This window comes from Callospermophilus lateralis, chromosome 11 (genome assembly GCF_048772815.1).
Source record: "Callospermophilus lateralis isolate mCalLat2 chromosome 11, mCalLat2.hap1, whole genome shotgun sequence".
Lineage (NCBI taxonomy): Eukaryota > Metazoa > Chordata > Mammalia > Rodentia > Sciuridae > Callospermophilus > Callospermophilus lateralis.
The window spans coordinates 25,926,225-25,940,804 of NC_135315.1; positions in this window are offsets into that span (position 1 = coordinate 25,926,225).

Below are 14,580 nucleotides of genomic sequence, written 5' to 3' on the forward strand. Positions count from 1 at the left end.
ACCTCCTGTGCCCCTACTGCCCTGGAAAGCCTGGCCTTGGGACAGCTTGTAGGGTGACCTGTGCTGCCCAGAGACACCTCTTCCTGAGCCTTCCCCTGATCTTGATATTCAAGAAGTGAGCATGGGTGTGCCATCAGATAACCTGGGCCCACTCAGGTTTCTCCCAGCCGCCAGGGCTCATGCCACCTGAGATGTCTGGGCACTGCATGCTGGGCACCTCACGAGACCCGTGCCGAGGGCTGGGCACAAGCCAGGAACAGGTAGGGGTGGCACAGATCACCTTCTGTGACTCAGCCTGGTCCCACCCTCACCTTATGAATCAGAATCTCCCGAGAGCAGCGCCCAGGAATCTCGTTGTTAAATGCTTCCTAAGTGGCTCCAGTGACCAGTTGGGTTGGGGAAGCCCCGATGAGTGACGTGTCCCACCTTCCATCGTGGGAGGCTGGGGTTGGGACAAAAGAGGTACTTCTCTCCACATCCTGGAGATGTCCATGGCTCATCCATCACAGGGGTCCTGCTCCTCCCTATTGGGACTCTGACTGTCATCTTCTCACTGGCCTTATGTGGGCAGAAGTAAAAGGGGTAAACCGCCTGCTTTGGTAATAAGGTGATGAGAGCAAGTTGGAGACAAGCGGTACATGTAATCACATGAACTGTGGGTACAGCTTGAAGGCTCAAGCGTTCCACCTGCAAGGAGAGTACTGACAATTTTAAAGCCTCCACGTGAGCCCCACCCCCTCCCCCAGGAAGTGTGATGTAGGCAGGACAGCTGTTTCAATTTCCATTTTACAGATGGGAACATTCAAAGAGGTTCTCTAACTTGACTCAAGTCCGGAAAATGCAGTCACGTGTCACTTACTGATGGGGATGTGTTCTGAGAAGGGCCTGTGCGATGGTTCATTGTTTTGTGAACACTGAGAATCTACTTTCACAAACTAAGAAAACTAGGATGTGGCCTAGGGACTACCACTATATACTGAGGTCCATCATTGACCAAAACATTATTCTGGAGTAAGTTGCAGACCTGGTTTAATACTTCTGGACATCCAGAACTTTCTGTTAAATTCAGAACTTTCTGCTTCACCATCATTTTATACTTACTATGGGTCCAGGTCAATTCGGCCATCCATCCATTTAATTAATCCTAAAAACTCTTTTTTCCTTCCTTCTTTCCTGTTCTGGGGATTAAACCCAGGGGCTTGCACATGCTAGGCAAGCATTCTGGTACTTCCGTGTGCCTGAAGTTGCCCAGATTGGCCTTGGACTTGCAATCCTCCTGCCTTAGCCTCCCAAGCAGTTGGGATTACAGGTGTGCACCACCACACCTGGCTGGCATGCCTTTTAAATTAGGCCAAATCCTAACCTCTTTCTGGTTTCTTTGTCTCATGTTTGAAGCTGCCATCTCTGCCTGGTACTGGTAGCTTGGGCTCAATATTCAAACAGTTATGCCTTGGTATCTGCAGGGACATTGGTTCTAGGACCCCCTCAGATGCCAAAATCTGAGAATGCTCAAGTCTCTTATGTCAAATGGTGTGGTATTTGCATATAACCTATGCATTTCCTCCTGTATATTTTTAAAAAACATTTATTTATGTGTCTTTAGTTTTAAGTGGATACATTAGTTTGTTTTTATGTGGTGCCTAGGTTCGAACTCAGTGCCTCATGCATGCTAGGCGAGCACTCTACCACTGAGCCACCACCCCAGGCCCTCCTGTATATTTTTAATCATCTCTAAATTATTTATAATACTTAATACAGTAGAAATGCCATATAAATGGTTGTTCCTATTGGTCAGGGAATAATAAGAAACTAAAGTCTGCACGTTTGGTCAGACGCAAAAAAAAATATTTCCCCCAATATTTTCCATTGTCAGTTGGTCAGAGCTGAGATGCAGAACCCGTGGACACAGTAGCCACTGTACTCCCCCCTCCTCAAGCAGCTCTAACAGTAAAACCCCACACTACCCAGGCCCTATCTCTGTGACTAGACCTGCATTCTCTCCCTACCTGATTCTGCAAAGAAAAGAAGGTCAAGTAATCAGATGAAATAACTTAGGTGGTAGATTGCATTATTGTTCAAAATGTTTGCTACCCTCCTCAGAGTGCCCTCCCTGAGGCCTATGGGAGGATCATAAAATTCCTGCACCATCATCACCATCATCATCATCATCATCATTATCATTATTTTGGAAACAGAAATTGAACCTAGGGGCACTTAATCACTGAGCCACATCTCCAGTCCTTTTTAAACAAACAAACAACAACAACAACAACAACAAAAATACACATTTTTTTCTGAAAAAACATTTTCCCTGAGGCAGAGAAACCAAAAAGGGTTTAGGATTTGGCCTAATTTAAGGAGGGGGAGTTGCTGAGGCTGGCTTTGAATTCCTCATCCTCCTGCCTCAGCCTCTGGAGCTACTGGGATCACAGGCATGTGCCACTGTGACCTGCACCTGCCTTATTGAACCCAGAAAGGGCCATGAGACTAGCTCAGCCCTGGTTGTCAAAGCTGGTGGGTGGTCCACCATCTGTCTTGTGCTTCTGTCACAGTGACCTGCAGTGTTCAGTTTTACCAGAGACAGTTTTATCAACCTGGGTTCCAGAATGAAGAAAATGGGCAGAGGAGCAACCAGCCACAATAGACATGAGATGGAGAGGGAAATGAACATTTGTTAATTTATTAGATAATGCAAGAAGGCTCCAAAGCAAGACATATATAGTATTCCATTTTTGTAAACTCCTATACCTAAGTATGCTCATTTCTGCAAAGATACACAACCAGAATTCTAACATTTGTTAATTTACATGTGTTAATTTCTACATTCTTCTGTTGTAAACCAGTAGATTTTTCAGTTTATTAGCACAGCATAACTAAAACTAAATTGATACAGTGACAGGATTCCATCATTCAAAGATTAACTACTGTTAAAATTCTAGTGCGTAGCTCTGCAGAAATTCTTCTATGCAAATGAACATACTTAGATATTCAATCCTACAAAAATTATACACACACACACACACACACACACACACTGCTTTGGGGCCTTCTTGTAGACATCTTTCTATGTCAGGTTTTTTGTTTTTTTGTTTTTTTTTTAATGGTCCTGGGGATTGAACCCAGGGCCTTGTGCATGTGGCAAGCACTCTACCAACTGAGCTGTATCCCCAGCCCCTTTCTACATCAGTTTTATTTCTGTGTCCTATTTTTAGTATGGATCCATAGTGTACTCACTGCAAAGTAATGCCAAAAAATCTAGTTCTGCAATTCCTTTTCTAAGATATGGGGTCTCATTTTCTATTATTATAAACTGTGCAGTGATCATCTTACATAAATAGTTTGATGTATTTGTTGGATCATTTCCTTAGTTCAGGATAAATCCAAGAGGCAGAAGTGCTGACTCTGAGGGGGTGCGCATCCTTTGGGTCCACCTTGCCACACCGTCCCCCAGAAGGCCTGCTTGTGCTCTCACCAGCTCACTGCTGCTCATTTCTTTACAGCCTCATCGATAGCAATTACGATCAGTTTTGCCAAAAGATCCACAATCTGATATATACATATTTTTTATGATGGTGGAGATTAAACTCACATGCAAAGCAAGTTCTCTATCTCTGAGTTGTATTCCCAGTGCCTGAAGAGCATTCTTGTTTTGTTTTTTTTTTGCCAGGGGTGGGGGGTGGGGGGGTGGGGCGGGGTGATGAGGTGAAGGTACCGGGGAATGAACTCAGGGGCACTCAACCACTGAGCCACATCCCCACCCCTATTTTGTATTTTATTTAGAGACAGGGTCTCACTGAGTTGCTTAGAGCCTCACTTTTGCTGAGGCTGGTTTTGAATCCTCCTCCCTCAGCCTCCCCAGCCACTGGGATGGCAGGTGTGTGCCATTGCACCTGGCCTGAAGAGCATTCTTAAACGTGGCTTCAGTGTCGGCTAACACACTGCCTCCCTAACTTTGGCAACTATTTTGGTCCATTTGCTTGCCGTAAAGTCAGAGAGCAAAGGGGATGCAGCCTTTGGAACCTTCCAGGTAGAAGGCTGAACTGGTGCCACTTGCCCAGTGTTATAAATGACCTCTGAATTTTTCTTAGCCAGAAACCCTTTCAGAGAGTCCCAGATCTCCCTTCTATCTTCCTCTCCCTGCCTTCTCTTCTTTTCCCTGAGGGAAATATTAAAACTAACTTTTAAATTTATTCTTAGGCAATCAACACGAAAGAAACAGAATTGTAGATGAAAAAGGGAAAGAAAAAAAAAAAAAAAAAACCTCACCCACGATAAACGGCCCCAGCCGTTGCGGTTTTTATCTGCCTGTTTCCTTCTGTCCTTGTCCAGAAGCACACCATGTTTTGCTGAGCACCCAGGCATAGGTCTAGTTTTACATTTTGCCCCTTTCTCTTCTCATTTTTCATAAGCAGTTTTCCACCTTGCTCCGTGGTCATCATCTTTCTCATTTTAATTGGTGCACAACGTTTCGATGAGTGAATAATTTAATAATCATTACCCTAATGGAAGTCACTTACATGGTTACTCGATTTTGCCTATTATGAATAATGCTGCACTGCATGTTTTTATGGATATCGCTTCTTCCTTTATTTGGATTATTTACTCAGGTCAGTGCCCCAGAGAGAGATCGCTGGGTTAAAGTGTCTGAGTGCTTTAATGATTCCTGGCATGAACTGTTATGTTGTTTTCCAAAGGGTTTTCTCTTATTTATTTTCCTGCCCAACCCCCGCCCCCCAAATAAGGGGGAAAAAAATGCATGCTTTCTCCCTCAACCATATAGAAGAAAGCAAAAATTATACTAGGAAAATAACCACTACAACATTTGGACAACCATCCCTCCAGATATCTCTTAATGCATAGATATAGATGGAGAAATAAAAATAATTCCTCACAAGAGGGATCATACTCACGTGCCAATTTTGCAATCTGTTTTTTTACTCAACAACATGTCCTAGGTTTTTTTAATTGGTTCTGCCACCACCCACGCCTAGGTAGTAGCATAGTATGTAGTTCAATAACAGCTGTAAACCAGGCACTGTGTCAAGAATTTTATCTGCATTAGCTCATTTAAGACGTTCTGTTATTATCATGCCCATTTTACAGATGAGAAAATAGACTTAAAGAACTGTCTGCCCAAGGTCACATGGCTAGGAAGTGATGGGGCTGGCACTCAAGAACTCAAGGGGGTTTTCTGGGTCTCCAAATTGGGCTTATACAAAATAATACATGAATGTATCATCTTATAAAAAATAAAGTGTGAAAGTCCCCTTTACATTTCCACAGGGGTTTGATGTATCAGTTGAGGTTCAACTGCATATAATGGAAAACCAAACTAGCAGGCTTAAACCAGGTAGGGATTTATTTTTCCTCACATAAAAGAGATTAGTATGGTGGGCCCAAGATCGTTGTCTTGGAAAAAAAAAAAAAAAAAAAACAGCATTTAACTTTTTGCTCTGCATTCTCATTTTGTGGCTTCCATACCTAAGGTCTCCATGTGGTCTGCTATGGTCCCTGAAGTTTCAGCCATCATGTCTGCATTCCAGGTAACAAGAAAGAGAAAGCCTGGAGGGGCAAGAGTATGTTTGCTCCCAGATGAATCAGCTCCTTGTAAGGCTTTCCCTAAAGTCTGTCCCCTCCATGACATCAGCTTGCTTCTGATTGGCCATCTTTAGCCACAAGGGCCTCTGGGAAATGTAGTTTTAAAACTGATAGAGTTGCTCCTTTACTACCTATCCACACTGCTCCATTATACAGGAGCTTGGTTAATCAAAAAGCAGATGGAGCTAGGGATGTGACTGAGTGGTGGAATGCTTGCTTAGTATGCAGGAAACCCTGGGTTTGATCATTGCAAAAAGAAAATAATATTTAAAAAGCAGGGGGAGGGAGAATGGATATTCACAGGCAATTAGATAACTCTACCATCATATAAATCCTTCTTAATTATTTTCTATAAATATTTAAATTACCTATACATATATAAAAATGGTCTAACATGTTAAAGGTATCTTGTTTTAATTTACATTTTAAAGGTTTATCAATCAGATTACATACCCTCTGGAGATGGAACCTAGAGGTGCTCTATCACTAAGCTACATCCCCAACCCTTTTAATTTATTTTTATTTTTCATTTTGAGAGGGTCTTGCTAAATTGCTGAGGCTGGCTTTGAAGTAGTGTTCTTCTTGCCTCCACCTCCTAAATTGCCGGGATTTCAGGCCTGTGCCACTATGCTTGGCTTCCATTAGATATTTGTTTAGTAATTATTGTGTTGTTTACGCATTTAAGCTCTTTGTTTATTTACTCAGTGAGAGCCTGCTTTCTTTTTCTTTTTTTCTTTTTTTTTTTTTTTTTTTTTAGTATGAGAGATTGAGCCCAGGGACACTTAACCACCGACCCACATCCCTGGTCTTTTTTTTTTTTTTTTTTTTTTTGATACAATTTGCTAAGTCTGGCTTTGAATTTGCTATCCTCCTGCCTCAGCCTCCAGAGCCACTAGATACAGGTGTGTGCCACCGCACGGCCCGCCTGATAATTTCCTGATCAAGTCAAATGGACTGTCTAGATTCATTAATTGATAGGTAGATGTTACAAACACATTAACTCCTTGTCTTCCTTGCTGCATATAGTGCTTCTGATAAGCTTCTCTTTTATCTTTCATGGATTGTTCCTTTTCGGAAGTGAGTTTTCTACAATGTCAACCATATTTATATAGTTGAGTATTGCCTGTGACTTTTTCTATCAGTCCTAGTCTTGGGCATATTTGTTCCACCTCCAGGGATATGGTCATTGTTTAAGTTTCCATTCTCCTCCCAAGAGCGTCAGGATAAGGTTGACAGTAGGTTCACCTAGATCCAGATCTCCACTCTGTCACTTCCCATCTGCATGACTAGCTGGGACACTCCCTTCTTCTGAGTTTCCTGACCGGTGAAGGGGTGGGACCAGCCGTGGATCCTCAAACTTGTCTATGCATCAGAACCACTCAGGCTCCATAAAATGCCTGTTCCTGCCCGCCCCCTGCCCTGCATCTATAGAATCCAAATCTCTAGATCCAGGAATCTGTATTTTTCAAAGGTCTCTAGTGAGTCCATTGCTCAGGCCTGTTTCAGAATCACAGGACCAGCCTGGCTACCTGCACCCTGCTGAGTAGTCACTGAGGGAGCTGGGGGCAGCAGTTCTCGGCCACTGTGTCCCCCAGAGCCAGGTGGCCCTGCCTCTTCCTCTTGGTGGGGGCTCCTGTTTCACATCCAGCCTGCACAACAGCTTCTGCTCACTGCTTCCTCAGGGCAGTAGAGAGGGGTGTTTAGGATCCCGGAGGGCTGCCGTAGCCATGCCTCTGGGAGGGGCCAGGGCCACCTACTAGTTGGGTGACCCAAGCTACTCACCCCGTGAGTCTCAATTTCCTCCCTGTTGAAAGCAGAGACAGTTCCCTTCCTTCAAGGCTGTTGTAAGGTTGGTGATGATGGATGGCTGGGCGATGATGGATGGCTGGGCGGGAAGAGCCTAGAGCAGTTCCTGGCTCAAAATGTGCTTGTGACACTTGTCGTGAGGATTACTGTTGGTGTTGTCATTGTGATTTACAGCTGCAGGGGAGGAAAAAGTGCACCTCGACTGTCATAGGGTTTGTGGTTGGGCCTGAGAATTAAACTGAAGTACGACAGATTGACAGGAGAAAACACAAACGAACACAAGTTTAACATGCACCAGGAAATGGAGGCCAAAGGCTGAGAGCTGAACACTGCCTGAACTGGACGAAGAGTAGTAAATGATGAATGGGGAGAGGCAGAGGGGCTTGGGCAGTTAGTTGGGTGGAGAAGTGACTAGAAAGATGAAGGTTTGTATCCTTCTCCCTTGACCTCAACTTTCCATCCTTGATGACAATGATTTCTAGAATAAAAAGGACCCCTTACACATGGGAATATCATTTACTGCTTTTTTTTTTGTTCTGGGGCTTGAGCCTTGGGCCCTGGGCCTGCTATACAGGCACCCTACCACTGAGCCAAACCCCCAATTTGTCATCCTCTACTTTTAAGAAGAACCAGGAAGGTCAGAGTGATCTTCTTGCACCTGCTGTTTCTCAAGTGCCTTCACCTGAAAACAGTCAATATGCCAGAGAGGGATATTTTGGGGTGGCGTGTTCTTAACTGCTTCTCAGTGCCCTAGGCATGTTTGCCCTAGGGAATGAGCATCCCCAACAGGAATTTCCTGGTGCCTGACAAGACAGGCGGAGACCTATAATTTCCCTGTGATGCTGAAACTTGTCAGAAGGAAGCCCTGGAATTCTGGAAATTTTTCCCCCTGGCTCAGTGTAGAACTTGCAGCCTTCTGGGAGGCTGGGAGGGTGTGTGCCACAGTGCCAGCTAGCACCCACACTGGGTGACTCTTCATACCAGTGCTCCTTGCCTTCCCTCAACAGGTCTGACAGGAATGGCCCCATTCCTCAGGTGGTTGATCAATCCAGGAAGGGACACCCCCACTTGCCACCCAGACCCCTGATCCCTGGGGTGCCCATGAGTGTGCCTTGCTCTGCTTCTGGATTAGGTCTCTCCTGGTGCCCTTCCTGGAACCTAGGGCCTCCTTACCTGCATTCCTGCCATTTTGACTCTGTCTGGGGCAACTGCCTGCCCTTGAACTTGACCAACTTACACAGGCCTCACATCCTCTGTGGAGCTTTCTTACTGTAATTAAGACCCCAGCGAGAGGCCAGAGCCCTTTATTGAGGGTCTTAGCAGCACCAATGAGGTCTCCGCCACTTTAGAGTGTTGAGGAAGTTGCCATGAAAACGCCCCTCCTCCTAGCCCCACCAAGCATGGACCCTTTAATCTTCATGAACAGCAAAAGAGCTATGCGAACTGTTGAACTGAGAATCCTAACCTTGAGCAAGGTTGGGAGGTCCTGGGACAATGTGGGGGTCCCACTTGTGCACCCCAGCTTGAGTGGTTGGGCTGAGGCCGAATTGAGATCCCAGTTTTGCTGCCCATTTGCTGCTAATCCTCTTAGACTTAACCCTTCTGTGCCTCAGTTTTTTATCCTGAAAAATGGGGATGCTAATGATATTCTCTATGTGATTGCTGTGAACATTTAAGAAGTTAGTACTTGCCAGGATCAGTGACGCATGCCTGTAATCCCAGCTATTCAGGGAGTTGAGGCAAGAAGAACACAGGTTCAAGGCCAGCCTGGGCAATTTAGTGAGACCCTCTCTCAAAATAAAAAGGGCTAAGGCTATAGCTCAGAGGTAAAACTTGCCTGAGCTCAATCCTGAGTACCACAAAAAAGGGAAAAAAGGAGGGAAAAGGTATAACTCATTACTAAAACAAAGAAAAATAGGTTAAGTTGGATTTTGCCAAAATTTTTAAATTTTACATGTCAAAGGACACTGTCAAGAAAGTAAAAGAAGTCAGGCACGATGGCACATGCTTATAATTCCAGTTGTTTGGGAGGTTGAGGCAGGAGGATCAAAAGCCTGAGGCCGTCCTGGGCAATTTAGTGATACCCAGTCTCAAAATAAAGGAAAGGTCTGGGGATATAGCTCAGTGTTAGAGCACTTAACTAGCATGTGCAAGGGCCTGGGTTAGAAAAGAGAAGATAAATTTACAGAAGATACTGCAAATCACATTTCTGATAAGGGTTTACTATCCACTATAAATAAAGAACTTCAGCTCTACAATAAAGACAGTCCCATTAAGAAACAAGCAAAGGTGCCAGGTGTTGTAGTACACCCCTGTAATCCCAAAGACTGGGAGGCTGAGGCAAAAGGATCACAAGTTTGAGGCCAGTCTCAGCAACTGAACGAGACCCTGTCTCAAAATTTAAAAAAATAAAAAGGCTGGGGATGTAGCCCAGTGGTAAAGTGCCCCTGGGTTCAATTCCTGGTACCAAAATAAATAGATGAGCAAAGGCTTTGAATAGACATTTCTAATAATAAACACAAATGGCCAACAAATACATGAAAAGAAGCTCAACATCATTAGCCATGAAGGAAATGTAACTCCAGACCACAGTGAGATATTACTACACACTTAGGATGGGCACAGTGTGGGTTTTTGTTTTGTTTGTTTTCTTTTCTTTTTTTTGGTACCGGGGATTGAACTCTGGGGCACTCAAGCCCTGAACCACATCCCCAGCCCTTTTTTGTATTTTATTTAGAGACAGAATCTCATTGAGTTGCTTAGGGCCTCACTAAGTTGCTGAGGCTGACTTTGAACTCGTGATCCTCTTGTCTCAGCCTCCTGAGCCACTGGGATTACGGGTGTGTGCACCACCGCGCCCAGCTACAGTATATTTTTTAAAGAAAAAGAAGTGCTGGTGAGTATGTGGAGAAGTTGGAACCTGTGTATGCTGCTGATGGCAATGTAAATGGTGCCACCTGTGTGGAAGTCAGCCTTGTAGTTCCTCAAAAAATTAAACCTAGAGTTACCATGTAACCCGGCAACTCTAGTCCTAGGTATGCACCCAAGAGAATGAAAAACATATGGTCACACAAAGCCTTGTACACCAATGTTCATAGCAGTGTTCTTCGTAATAGCCACAAAATGGCAACAATCCAGTGCCCACTGACTGATGAGCGGGTAAAGAAAATGTGGTCTATCCATGCTATGGAATATTATTCAGCAATAAAAAGAAATGATGTCCATACAATGTGGATGAACCTTGAAAACATTATGCTAAGTAAAACCAGGCACAGAAGGCTACTTATTGTATGATTTCATAGACACGAAATGTCCAGAAAGAGACAGAAAGTAGATTAGTGGTTTTCAGAGACTAGGAAGGAAGAAGGAATTGGAATGACTAATGGGTATAGAGTTTCTTTGGGGGTGAGGGAAGTGTTCTGGAATTGGATAGTGGTGATGATTGCACAACCTTGTGAATACTCTAAAAAAAAAACCTGAATTGTACACTTTAAAGTGGTGGAGTCTGTGTTATGTAAAATTTTATGCTATGTGAATTGTCTCATTTGTTTATATATTCAGCACTGGGGATTGAATCCAGGGATATTTTACCACTGAGCTATATTCCCAGCCCTTTATTTATTTATTTAGAGACAAAGTCTCACTAAGTCACTAAGGCTGGCCTCGAACTTGTGGTCCTCCTGCCTCAGCCTCCTGAGTTGTTGGGATTATAGATATGTGCCACTACGCCCAGCTATCTTAACTTTTTTAAAAAAAATTGAATCAGTACAATAAAATGTTCAGAAGGCTGCTCAGTTCATGTAAACCCTCAGTAGTTAGTTGCCAATTTGAGGGTTGGTCCGGGTAAGGCAGAAAGGAAAAACAATTCTAAATGGAGCATTGCCTTTAGAGATTGAATTCACATATTTAATATTGGTTGAAGAATTAGCATATAATTTCTTCCTTCATTCATATGCATACTTGTTGATTTTACATGCTTTTATGGGTATATGTGTACATACAAGCATTTATTTGTATTTGAATTTTATTTTCTTTTTTTTTTTAAATATCTTTAAAGTATGAAATGGGTTTCTAAAGCTCAGATTATTATTTAAGTCTCCACTGGTTCAGTCCAGCTGTCATGTGGCTCAGGGACTCTACTTAAGGTCAGGTCTGTGGTAGAGCAGGATGCTCACCGACCTTGGGGTTGGAAGACCTGTGAGGGATCCTTAGCTCTGTTCCCCGAAAGCTCCATGAGCTGGGATGGGACTAAGGTTCTCAGGTTTAAAACAGCAGACACCCAATTACATTTAAATTGCAGATAAACAATGAGTACGTTTTTGGTGTAAGTATATGTTCCAAATATTGCATGGGACATACATTAAAAATTGTTTATTTAGTGCCAGGAGCGATGGCATATGCCTGTCATCCCAGCAGCTTAGGATGCTGACACAGGAGGATCGTGAGTTCAAAGCCAGCCCCAGCAAGGACAAGGTGCTAAGCAACTCAGGGAGAGCCTGTCTCTGAACAAAATACAAAAAACAGGCCTAGGGATGTGGCTCAGTGGTTGAGTGCCCCTGAGTTCAATCCCCAACACCTCCAGCCCCCATCAAAGTTATTTATTTAAAATTAAAATTTAACTGGGAATTCAGTATTTTGTCTGTAACCCAGACATGACTCAATTTCTGTAAAAAGAAAGACTTTTTGGAGGAAATCACATTTAATTCTCATAGCAAACCCCCCCCCCCCATTTTGCCATGGAAGAGACTGACTCAGAGAGATCAAGTGACCTAGCCCAAGGTCATTCAACTAGAAAATCACAGAGCTGGGATTTGAACTTGGGTGTGTCGAGTTATGGCATGATCTGCTAAAATGGAACTCAAGACAGATATTCAATGACCTGTTTAATGACGGCATGGAAACCTTGAGCTAACTTGGGAAGAACAGAAGCTTTCATTGACTGGGAAGGAAAAAAAAAAGTTGGAGAATCACATTTGAAACAGTGCTTCTGTCACTATGTCTGTATTACTTCTCATTGCTCCCACAACAAATGACCTTAAATTTAGTGGCTTAAAACAACACAGATGTATTCTCTGACGTCTAGAGATCAGAGGTCCGAAGTGGCTAAAATTAGGGTGGCGGCTGAGCTGTGCATCTCCTGTGCCAGCTCCGGAATGCCGCTGCATTTTCTGGCTCCTGGCCACCATGGCTCAAGTCACGTGCCCCTTTCAGACTCAGACCCTTCCACCTCCCTCTTTTAAGGACCCTTGTGATGACCGAGGGCCCACCAGATAATCCAGGATAATCTCCAAATCTCAAAATCCTTAATCACATCTGCAAAGTCCTCTTTGCCATGTAAGCTAACAGATTCATGGCCCCCAGCAATTAGGATGTGGACGTCTGTGGGGAGTGATTATGCTGCCTCCACGCTGTCTAGAGAGAAATTAGTAGATTCGAGTGTTCTGGGTCTTAACTGTAATCCCTTTCATCTGTACGGCTTCCTGAGTACTTGCAGATACACCCTTTTTTCTTTTTTTCCTTCTTGAATTGATCCTGGGAGCTCCATTAAGGCTGTGCTGACTCTGCTGTAAAGAAATCAGTTGAAACCCAGGAGGCATCGGCCCTGTCACATAGCTAAGGACTCAGGCCCAGTCCTTGTCATTAAGTACGCACTCCCTCACAGTTCCCAGCCACGTACCACTAGAACAGTCTTCTCCTTGGTGGGGTGGACAGCTCCTCAGGTCCCTGCAGTCTAGAGGAAGAGGCCCAGCTCTCTTTCAAGATTCTGCCCTCCGTGGGCAACCTCTCTGAACCAGGACAAGGAAAGAGAGGTGCCAGAGGAGAAACTTCTTTTTGTGGAGAGGCTTGGCACAGAGCCCCAGAACCCAGTGTCCATCCATTTGGCTCATGTCCTTGACAGCAGCCCAGACTGGAACTTCTACATGCCCCGAAGGGGGCTTGGATTCTTAGAAAAGTCGTCTTAGTGCGTCTTAGCGCAAACCTCTCCAGAACATGTCACTGTGGTTTGTGGTTTTTGCCCTTGGGTGCTGCTGTGTGGGAAGAAGCAGCTCTCTCCTGCCCACTGACACTTCTCCAGGCTGCCCCCCAACTTGCCCCATCCGCCATGATGGCCTGCGTGTGCCAGGCTGTTCCCAGAACTGGGGTACACCTTGGATCTGAGAGGGGAGGCCCTGCTCCCTGAGAGGGACAGGGACAGGGGACAGGGACACTGCAGAAGTACACGTGATACTTCCGAGGATAACAAAACTGGAGGACAACAGAGGGTGACAGCAATCCCATGAGGGCGACACTGTTGCCACTCTAAAGAGGACAGCCCAGGCAGGAGTAAAGGTGACATGCAAGCCCATGTTCTACTCCAGAGCCCTGGTGCTCCTAACACCTAGTCCAGTGGCCTCTAAAATACTTGTGTTCTCAAGAAGGGAAGAAAAGGAATTTGAGCCCCCGGATGGTGTCTGGTCTGTGTCATCCTTGAGACTAAAGTCAGTCCATCCTGGGAACAGTGTCACCTGAGCAAGTGACGTGATGTGTCCTGTAAATGGGAGTGGCAAACAGAGGTGAGGATGGCGAGGCCAGAGGTGGGGATGAGCCAGCTGTGTGGGGAGGAGGGGTGGGGGGGCATGGAGATGACAGGGCAGTGGGTCAGAGCAACTGGAGGGGACTGAACGGTGGTGTGAACTGGAGAGGGGAAGCTAGAGGTGAGGGCTTGAGAAGACACTACCTTCAGCCTTGGGCTTTGGGCTGGTGGCTGTCCCCAGGACAGGGATGGTGCAGTCTAGACTTAGCCTCTGGAAAGAGTAGTTGATGACATGCTCAGCACCTGGCTGGGTGAAATAAACAGACATTAAGCAATAATTGATGTCGTGCCTTCTGTCAACCTAGTTACCTCGTCCACCCTGAGATCAAGGAACAGCTTAGAGTTGCCACCTGGGAGGAGACTGCTTGGCTTTGCTGCTCTGAATATTATTCAGTCACAAAAAGGGCTGAAGTCCATGCTAAGAAAAAGAAGACCAAATAGCATATGGTTCCATTTGCATGAAATGCTCAGAATAGGCAAAAATAAAATAAAGACAGAACAGAGTTTGTGGTTTCCAGGGGCTGGGAGAAAGGGGCGGGGGCTGACTGCTTAATGCATACAGAATTTCCTTTGGGGGTGATAAAAAAAACCTTCTGGAACTA